Below are 8,994 nucleotides of genomic sequence, written 5' to 3'. Positions count from 1 at the left end.
GTCCATGATGAAGGGCCCCTTTGATGTTCCAGAGCCGAGACCCCAGCTCTAGCCTCCCACGAAGCTCAGATGTCCACGATGAAGGTTCCTCTTGATGTTCCAGAGCCAAGAATGCAGTTCCAGCCTCTGATGAAGCTCAGATGTCCATGATGATGGGCCACCTTGATGTTTCAGAGCCAAGATCCCAGTTCCGGCCTCTGATGAAACTCAGATGTCCATGATGAAGGGGCCCCTTGACGTTCCAGAGCCAAGACTCCAGCTCCAGCCACCAATGAAGACCTTGAATCCAGAATGAAGGTCCCCTTGATGTTCCAGAGCCAAGACCACAGCTCCAGCCTTTGATGAAGCTCAGATGTCCATGATGAGTGGCCCCTTGATGTTCTAGAGCCAAGATCTTAGCTCCAGACTTAGATCAATCTGCACCCAGAAGGAGGGTCTCCTTGATGTTCCAGAGCTGAGACCCCAGTTCCAGCCTTCAGTGAAACTTGAACATACAGAATGAGGGTCCCCTTGATGTTCCAGAGCTGAGACCCCAGTTCCAGCCTTTGATGACACTTGGGCATCCGAATGAGGGTCCTCTTGATGTTCCAGAGCCAACACTCCAGCCCTAGCCTCCAGTGAAGCTCAGATGTCCTTGATGAGTGGCCCCCTTGATGTTCTAGAACCAAGACCTCAGCTCCAGACTCCAGTGTAGCTTGTGCATCCAGAAGGAGGGTCCCCTTGATGTTCCAGAGCTGAGACCCCAGTTCCAGCCTTCAATAAAACTTGGATATCCAGAATGAGGGGTCCCCTTGATGTTCCAGAGCCAAGACCTCAGCTCCAGCCTCTGATGAAGCTCACACATGCAGAACTGGTGAGAAAGCCTCAAGGCTTTCTTGGACAGGACTTTGCTTGGGCAGGACTGGGTGTGTTGAGACTGGAGATGGCAGAGGAGACTCTGCTCTCCACCCATGGCCTTCAGCACTCCTCACTAGCCACACCAGAGGTAGCATTTGGACCCCATAGGAAGCTGGGTTCCAGATGCATTAGTAAGATGTGGAGTAGGGACTCCTGGCAGGAGGAACAGTGTTAGGAAGAGCATGGCAGCTGAAATAATGGATTGTGGGTGGCACTGCTGATGAAGCTTGCCCATGAGCGGGTATCTGTGCAGCAAAGCACTGTTTTATGCCTTTTAGTTGTGCTGGACTCATGGCTGGCTGCACACCAGCCTTGACCCATGGGGCTGCCAAGTTGGCTGGACCCTGGAATGTAACCCAAGCTCGTTTCTGCGGCTTAGCTCCTCTCCCAGGGGAAGGTGCTAAACGCCCACTCACCAGACTGGCATGAAGCTGTGACCTTGGGGCTGGTCATTTCTGGTTGCCTCTTTCTAGCAACGGAAGCTCAATTGAGGTTGGGACTGAGACAGGGCCAGGCCATCACGATGGGTGTGAAGACAGCATGGGGGGCAAGGGGCGCCTCCAAACACGTGGGGACATGATGGCAGCTTCCCAGATGCAGCTGCCTTCTGGGCTGGGACTCTGCCCCAAGCACCCTGATGATAGCTGTGGTCCTTCAGGAACTCAGTTGACACCAGACTGTCCACTAAGCTGAAGAGAGATGACAATTAAAGAAATAAGGCCAAAAATATTGACTTTCTCAGAAGCCCTAAGGACTCCATGGGTGGATAGAGTCGAAGCTATGGAAAGTGTCAACTTTGGGAGGAGAGAATGCGCAGTATCTGCATGAGCGGACTCTGAAGTCTCTAGACTGGGAGATTCTGAGAATCTGATTTCATCAGTTATGCCATTGAGACACAGCTCCAATAATATATCCCAGAAACTGACTTATTTTATGCAGTTGGAGCCTGCAGGAAAAGGGAGCAGCTAGCAAGAGTTCTTGAAAAACACATCTTAATGATGCCAACATCATTTTGGTGATATTTCCTGGAAATTCATTAACATTTGGAACTATGCATACAAAAACTTCTTTTATGAGTAACTGGGACTCTAGACCTGGGATGGAATGGTGGAGAAATGTCATCTTAGAGGACTGCCCTGCCCTACCCCCACCCTCATTTGGCCAAGTTATTTTAGGAGGTTTCCAAGAACAAGCAATTATTAGAATCACTCATTGCTGATTTCCTAGAAGTCCCCACAACAAATTCAAAGCCAAATGCAAACCGGGTGAGCCGGCAGGCTTGCAACATTTGTGAAGAAATGTGGAATCTGCTCTATAAAAAGTCATCTGCTTCAGGGAGCGAGGCTCAGAGTAGGCATTAAGGATGGATAGATAGAAGTTCTAGGTCGTCAGGCAGAGCCCCTGATTTAAGATAGTTCAGAGGCTCCTACACAGCCCCTCCCAGGAAGGTCATCCAGCTCTGGGATGTTTCTGGAGTGTGCTAGGCATTGTGATGGACTTGGGGAGGAGATGATTTTGACGCAGTCCCTGCCCTCCCAAGTGCGAGAGGCCAGATTCCAGGTGCTACCACTCTGGTCTCAGTGCAGAGGGCTTCCCTTGGATCAGGGTTAAATGGTCCAGAGAGGTCTCCCAGTTAGCTCCCCTATTTTCCAGATGAGGAACTGAGGCCCAGAGAAAGGTTGCTCCCTTGATGTCTGTTAAGACCAGCCCTCTCTCTGGAGGTCAACATTCCCTACCCCAGGCTGCCTCTGATTTTACTGAGATTCAGGAAGAGCCCCAAAGGCTGAGTGGATGGCCTGCAGTCACCCATCAAGAGAGCAGAAGTAGGAAGGCTTGGCACCAGAGCTCCCACCTCCTTGGGCAGATTGGCTGTGGTGGTGACATCCTCCAGGAGCCCAGCCCCAGCACCATGCTGGAAGAGTAGACCAGAGGGAGTGAGGATACTCTGGGGGATGGGAGAGGGGATGGGCCAGGAGGAAGCCCAACTAGGAGTCTAGGGAGCCAGGCCCAGCCACAGTTTGCCCCACTTCCCCCTCAGGGCCTCAGTTTCCCCATTGTTCATTTTGTCCTTCTCCTGTTTGTGGGAGCAGCTGCCGCTGGCCAAAGGGATCAGTGACAGGGAGGCTGGAATGGAAGGTCATGGCCTCCTTTCTTCCCCGGGGAGACTAAGTGGGGCCCCAGACTTCACTGACACTTCTAGCTCAGCTCTTAGAGGAAGCAGGGAAGGCAGGGAGATGCCCGGGGACTGCAGTTTTCTCCCAGATGACTATAATTTTCCCCTTCTCATTCTTACCAGTAGCTGCCATTCTGGAGCTGGGGGCTGGGGTGAGGCAGCATCAGGTGGGCCCTGGGAAACTTTCTCCCAAGCTCCGCTCACCTGAGGGCTGTTTTCATGTGCCAGCCTGCCGGTGAGGGGACAGTGTTCCTAATAGTGTCCTCCGTGTACTTCTCAGGAGACACTTCGGGCTTTGCACCCTGCGGTCACATGGGAGCTTAGGGGAGGCAGTCCCAGCAGCAGCAAAAGCCCCCTGCAGAGGCGGGGCCCACCTGTGGGTGGGTGGAGGTGGGTCAGGAGGATGGACGGGCAGGGCAGCAGGGGCAGCAGAGCAGCCAACTGGCCCAAAGAGTCAGGCCAAATTCAAGCCAAATGTTACGCAATCAGCAGAGGAGGGGGCGCCCCACACCCCAGAAGGCATTTATTAGGCGGATTTGGTATCTGTGCGTTTCCCAGACAGCCCGCAGCGCTACAGCTGCCTTCCTGCGGCCGAGGGGCCTCTAGGGACCGAGCATCCCCAGACCTCGAATTGGGTCGGGTGCGGGGTGGGGTGGGGGCTGGCAGGGTGTTGTGGAACATTACCTATATACCTGCACTTTACAAAGCACTTTATCTGTTTGCTTGGTGTTGGCTGGTGGTGGAGTTGAGTGGAGGTGTGCCTGTCAGTGGGCTGGGTGCTCCTGTCAGCTCCCCGCCATGTCAAGGTGGAGACCCTGGGCTCAGAGAAGGGCAAAGGCCATTCTGGGGATACTCACATGTCCGTAGGGGGACAGGGGTTCACCGTCCTGCGAGGGGCCGTTTCTCTGATGCCATGGCTGGGGCCCTCCGTGCCCAGCAATCAGAGGACCACCCTGCTGGGAGGAAAGCCCCCCCGACCCCCCAGTGTGCCCCAGAGCTGATCTTCTGGGATTGGTCTCCCAGACTGGAACCTGCCTCCCTTCACTTAGAACTGACTGTGACCCCAATGGGCCTTAGCTGCTCCCCACCCCGCAACAGCCTTTGCTCATGCCGCCTGTGAGTGGGCTACCTCTAGAGCTTTCCTGCAGCCTGGGACCCTGGTCCAGGAATCAGTCTGCACCCCTGTACCCCAGCTGCCACGCCAGCCCCCAGCACATGTGGGCACCGGATCGGTGTTCGGTGACTGCCCCAGGCTAGGCTCAGGTGTGGTCCTGGCCCCGGGGGTGCTGTGTGCTGAGGGTCCCTGGCCTGGGTTGGGGGGTAGATGAGTGCCCCTGCCTGCTTGTGTGTGCCTGGATCGGGGTGTGTGTGTGTGTGTGTGTGTGTGTGTGTGTGCACGCGCGCGCGCGCGTGCGTGTGTGAGAGAGACAGATGGTGGAGGGTGCCTGGAAGTGAGAGACAGATTGGATCTCTCCCTAAGCCCGGACACCCTGAGTGCAGAGTCCCCATCCGCTTCTCCCGCAGACCTACTCCCCACTCTCACCCCCTGCTACATGCCCCCTGGAGCTTTGTCCACAGCCCATCTGTGTGTCCATTTCTGCCAGAGTGGGCAGGAGAGTGGCAACCTTGGCCCCTGACCCCTTACCCTTCTTTGGCCCCCCCCCCCCCCGCATTGCCTCTCCTTAGCAATGCTGTCATAGGTCAGGGGGATTTTGAACTGCCGACGCCCATGAGCTGCCGACGCCCCCTCTTACCAGCTCTGCCCTCTTACCAGTAGGCTTTTCCCTTCTGTGTCCTGGCGTGGAGCCCTCCCCTCCTGCAGTCCCCCAGCTCCTGCTCCTTGGGCTGGGGTTCTAACCAGCTCCCCCATACCAGCCCCTAGACCCCAGCTATCAGGGCAGCTCACGGTAGAGTGCAGCCATCTCGCAGATGGAGGGACAAGAACGGGTTGAGTGAGGAGTGGCTGGGTCCTCTGCCCAGCCTCTACGGCCTGCCCAGCCTCCCCTGCTGCTGCCCTGCCACCTGGGGCATCTGCCCCCCGTGGTGCTGACCAGGGACCTCGGGACCAGATGGGGCCTCCCAGACCTCGGCTGCTGCACCCCACCCTTGACAGAGCCTCGGACCGGGAGATAGCTATGTCCCGGATGCTGCAGGATCCAGGTCAGTTTCCGCTGTGCCTCATGGCGCCCCACCCCCCCTTATCCTCCAGGTGCCGCATCTACCTGAGATTCACGGTCCGAACACCATGATTTGGATGGGAAAGTGCCAAGAGTGACATCAGATTTTTTTGTGTGTGTGTCCGATTGGTTTGCTGGTGAGGTTGAGAGTGGACAAATCAAATGAGCCTTATCAATAGCCCTGAGCTTTTGACAAATCTATATATGCTATATATATGATATATACACGCATGTAAATATTATAGAACATACAGGAGATTATGTTGTTGCAACCCTTTAAACTTGGCATTGTTGCCAATTCAAAAATGGGCTGGGGAGAAGGAGGGGATAGGTGACTTTTCAAAATTCCTTTATGGGGTATGCAAGCAAAAATGTTTGCTGACCCCTGTTCCAGGGCGTCCACTGTTCCTCACCGGCAAGGTTCTCAAGGCCTTTGTAATTGTTCTCCAAGCTTCACGCGTGGTGGATATTCTGTTGATGACGTGGGCGTGGCGGGGGTGGTGGGCCGGACGCTGGGCTGGGCTGGGCTGCGGTTGTAAAGGCTCTTGATTCATGTCCCACCTTGGCCTTCAGAAGTTTCCAGGTCCCCCTGGTGGGTCCTGGGTTCCTCCTCCTTCCCATCTCAGCTTTTGGGGGGGGGGGTCGATGTCATGCACGTCTGTCACCATGGGCTCCATCATCATGGCTCCTCACCCTTAGCACTGTTTCACTGTCATCTGCAACTGCTGGGTCCCAGGGCCCGGGACCCTGCGGGTCGGTCATCTCGGGCTCCCATCACCTCCACCTGGCCTCTGTCATCCTGGGCACGGCATCTCATCTCCATCACTGTGGACCTGGCCATCACCCATCCATCATCCGCCTCACCTCCATCATCCTCGCTTCGGGGCTCCCTCTGGCCGCCAGGGCCTTGTACATGGTAGGCTTTCATTCATTCGTTTGCATATTCGGTGAAGGTCTACTGTGTGCCAGGCCCTGTGCCAGGCATCAAGTAAATGGACATTGCCCTTGGGAGTGCACGCCTCGGGGAGACGCACGAGAGCCGGCGGATGGCGGCGAGCCTGGGCCCGGGCAGCTTGGGGATGCGGTGCAGAGAAGAGTGAATCTGACCGCGGGGGCCGACGGGGCAGAGGGTTCAGCCAAGGTCCTGCTGAGTGGGGTCTGGAAGGAGAGGTCAGATATGCTCCCTTTCCTCCCTGCTGGTGGCTGACATCTTAGAAATGGCACCAGGAACCCAGGCGCTCGCTGCTTGTCCATGGGGTCCTCGCTCTTAGGCCCTGGTGTGGTTCCTGCCCCTCCAGGAGCCTGGGCTCCCTGCACTCTGCACCCCGTTTTCCGGGTCAGCCTCCTGGCTGTCCCCTTTGTTGGAGATCATCCAGTCCTACCTACATCCATTGTTGGTCACATCATTCCCTTTTTAGAGGGGAAAACGGCTGCTCAGATGAGTTCCCTGAGTATTAAATGTTAGCACTCAGAGGGTTAAGAACCACATTCTGCGCTCTTGCCACCAAAGTGGACATGAGAGAGGGAAGCAGGACCTTTGCTTCTCATTGCTCAGCCCTGGGCTGGTTTCAAGGCAGGGTTAGATCACCTTGGAGGAGGGGAAGTTGCTGGGGGGAGGAGGGAGTGGGCTCCATGTGTGATGCAGTGTTCACGTTTCTGGGGTGAAATCAGAAAATGTGGACAAGGCAGTGAATTTTTTGTAAAGCAAAATGTATTCCATTGTAAAAATCTGAGTTGTGTCCTTGTTGCATTGGGGCTGTTACAATGTACTTGGGTTCTCCGAAACAATGGTAGTCCAGGATGGAATCGTTTTGCCTCTTGACTTTAATGCCTGTGCTTGGCCAAGTGTTGGTTGTCAAATATCCATTTTGGAAGTTCCTAGGTCTTGGAGAGCCAGAATCTTGGACCCTCTGGTGTCCATGAAGACCCTGTGGATGTTTTGGGTGGAGGTTGCATGGGCTTGTGGGGTGTGACGGTGGCTCAGAGGTCTTAAAAGTCCCCTTCAAAAATTGGAGTGCACTCAGTGTTAGAGGGTCTGGGTGGGCTTCAGGAGGTATGTCAGGTGCGTTAATGTGGAATTCTACCTTCGGCAGATGATCTTGTCTAACTTTTAGGATTGTCTGGTTGGCCTCTTTCAGTTTGTCCTGAATCACAATGAGTGTGGTGTGTGCGGACTTCCTTGGGATGAGGTGGTGCCCTGGGCTCCCTCCCTCACCCCAGTTCGCCCGTCACCTTAGGGGAGGGGCAGCTCCTCATTGGGTGGTCCTGGGGGTGAACACCTCTCCTGGTTCCTGCCCGAACTAACCCGTCCTCACTCACGTGTCACACTGAGCCCCTCCTCCCTCATGTGTCACATTGGGCCCCTCCTCACTCACCTGTCACACTCAGCCCCTCCTCCGTAATGGGTCACACTGGGTTCCTCCTCACATTTCACACTGAGCTCCTCCCCCTTCACGTATCACATGGAGTCCCTCCTCCCTAACATGTCATGCTGAGGCACACCTCCCTCACGTGTCACACTGAGCCCCTCCTCCCACACATGTCACACTGAGCTCCTCCTTTGTCATGTGTCACATTGAGCCCCTCCTCCCTCATGTGTCACACTGAGTTCCTCGCCCTCATATGTCACTCTGACACCCTCCTCCCTCATGTGTCGCTGAGCCCCTCCACTTTTGTCACACTAAGCCCCTCCTCCTCATGTGTCATACTGAGTCCCTACCTGATGTGTTACATTGAGCCACTCCTCACTCACCTGTCACACTGACACTCTCTTTCCACATGTGTCACACTGAGTCCCTCCTCCCTTACGTGTCACAATGAGCTCCTCCTCACTCACCTGTCATACTGAGCCCCTCCTCCCTCACATGTCACACTGAGTTCCTCCTCACCTGTCACACTGAGCTCCTCCCCCGTCATGTGTCACATGGAGTCCCTCCTCCCTAACATGTCATGCTGAGCCACACCTCACTCACGTGTCACACTGAGCCCCTCCTCCCACATGTGTCACACTGAGTCCTTCCCTCACGCTAACGTGTCACGCTAATACCCTCCTCCCTCACATGTCACGCTGAGCCCCACCTCACTCACATGTCATGCTGAGCTCCCCCTCACTCATGTGTCACACTGAGCCCCTCCTCACTCATGTGTCACACTGAGCTCCTCCTCTGTCATGTGTCACACTGAGCCCCTCCTCACTCCCGTGTCACACTAAGCCCCTCCTCCTTCACCTGTCACATTGAGCCACTTCTCACTCACTGGTCACATTGAGCTCCTCCCCCATCATGTGTCAGACTGAGTCCCTCCTCCCTCATGTGTCACACCGAGTCACTGATCCCTCATGTGCCACATTGAGTCCTGTCTTACTCAAATGTCACACTGAGCCCCTCCTCACTCACCTGTCACACTGAGCCCCTCCTCACTCGTGTGTCACACTGAGCCTGCCCCCCTCATGTTTCACACTGAGCCCCTCCTCCCTCACGTGTCACATTGAGACACATCTCACTCACCTGTCACACAAAGGCCCTCCTCCTTCATGTGTCATGTGGAGCCCCTCCTCCCTCACTTGTCACAGGGAGCCCCTCCCCCCTTCATATGCACACTGAGCCCCTCTCCTCTCGTGTCACATTGAGACATACCTCACTCGTCTCTTACACTAAGCCCCCCACTCTCATGTGTCACACTGAACCTCTTCTCCCTCACGTGTCACACTGAGCCTCTTCTCCCTCACGTGTCACATGGAGCCCCTCC

Source organism: Neomonachus schauinslandi, chromosome 9, assembly GCF_002201575.2.
Source record: "Neomonachus schauinslandi chromosome 9, ASM220157v2, whole genome shotgun sequence".
Lineage (NCBI taxonomy): Eukaryota > Metazoa > Chordata > Mammalia > Carnivora > Phocidae > Neomonachus > Neomonachus schauinslandi.
The sequence above is the reverse complement of the archived record's forward strand: the minus strand, read 5'-3'. Positions refer to the sequence as shown.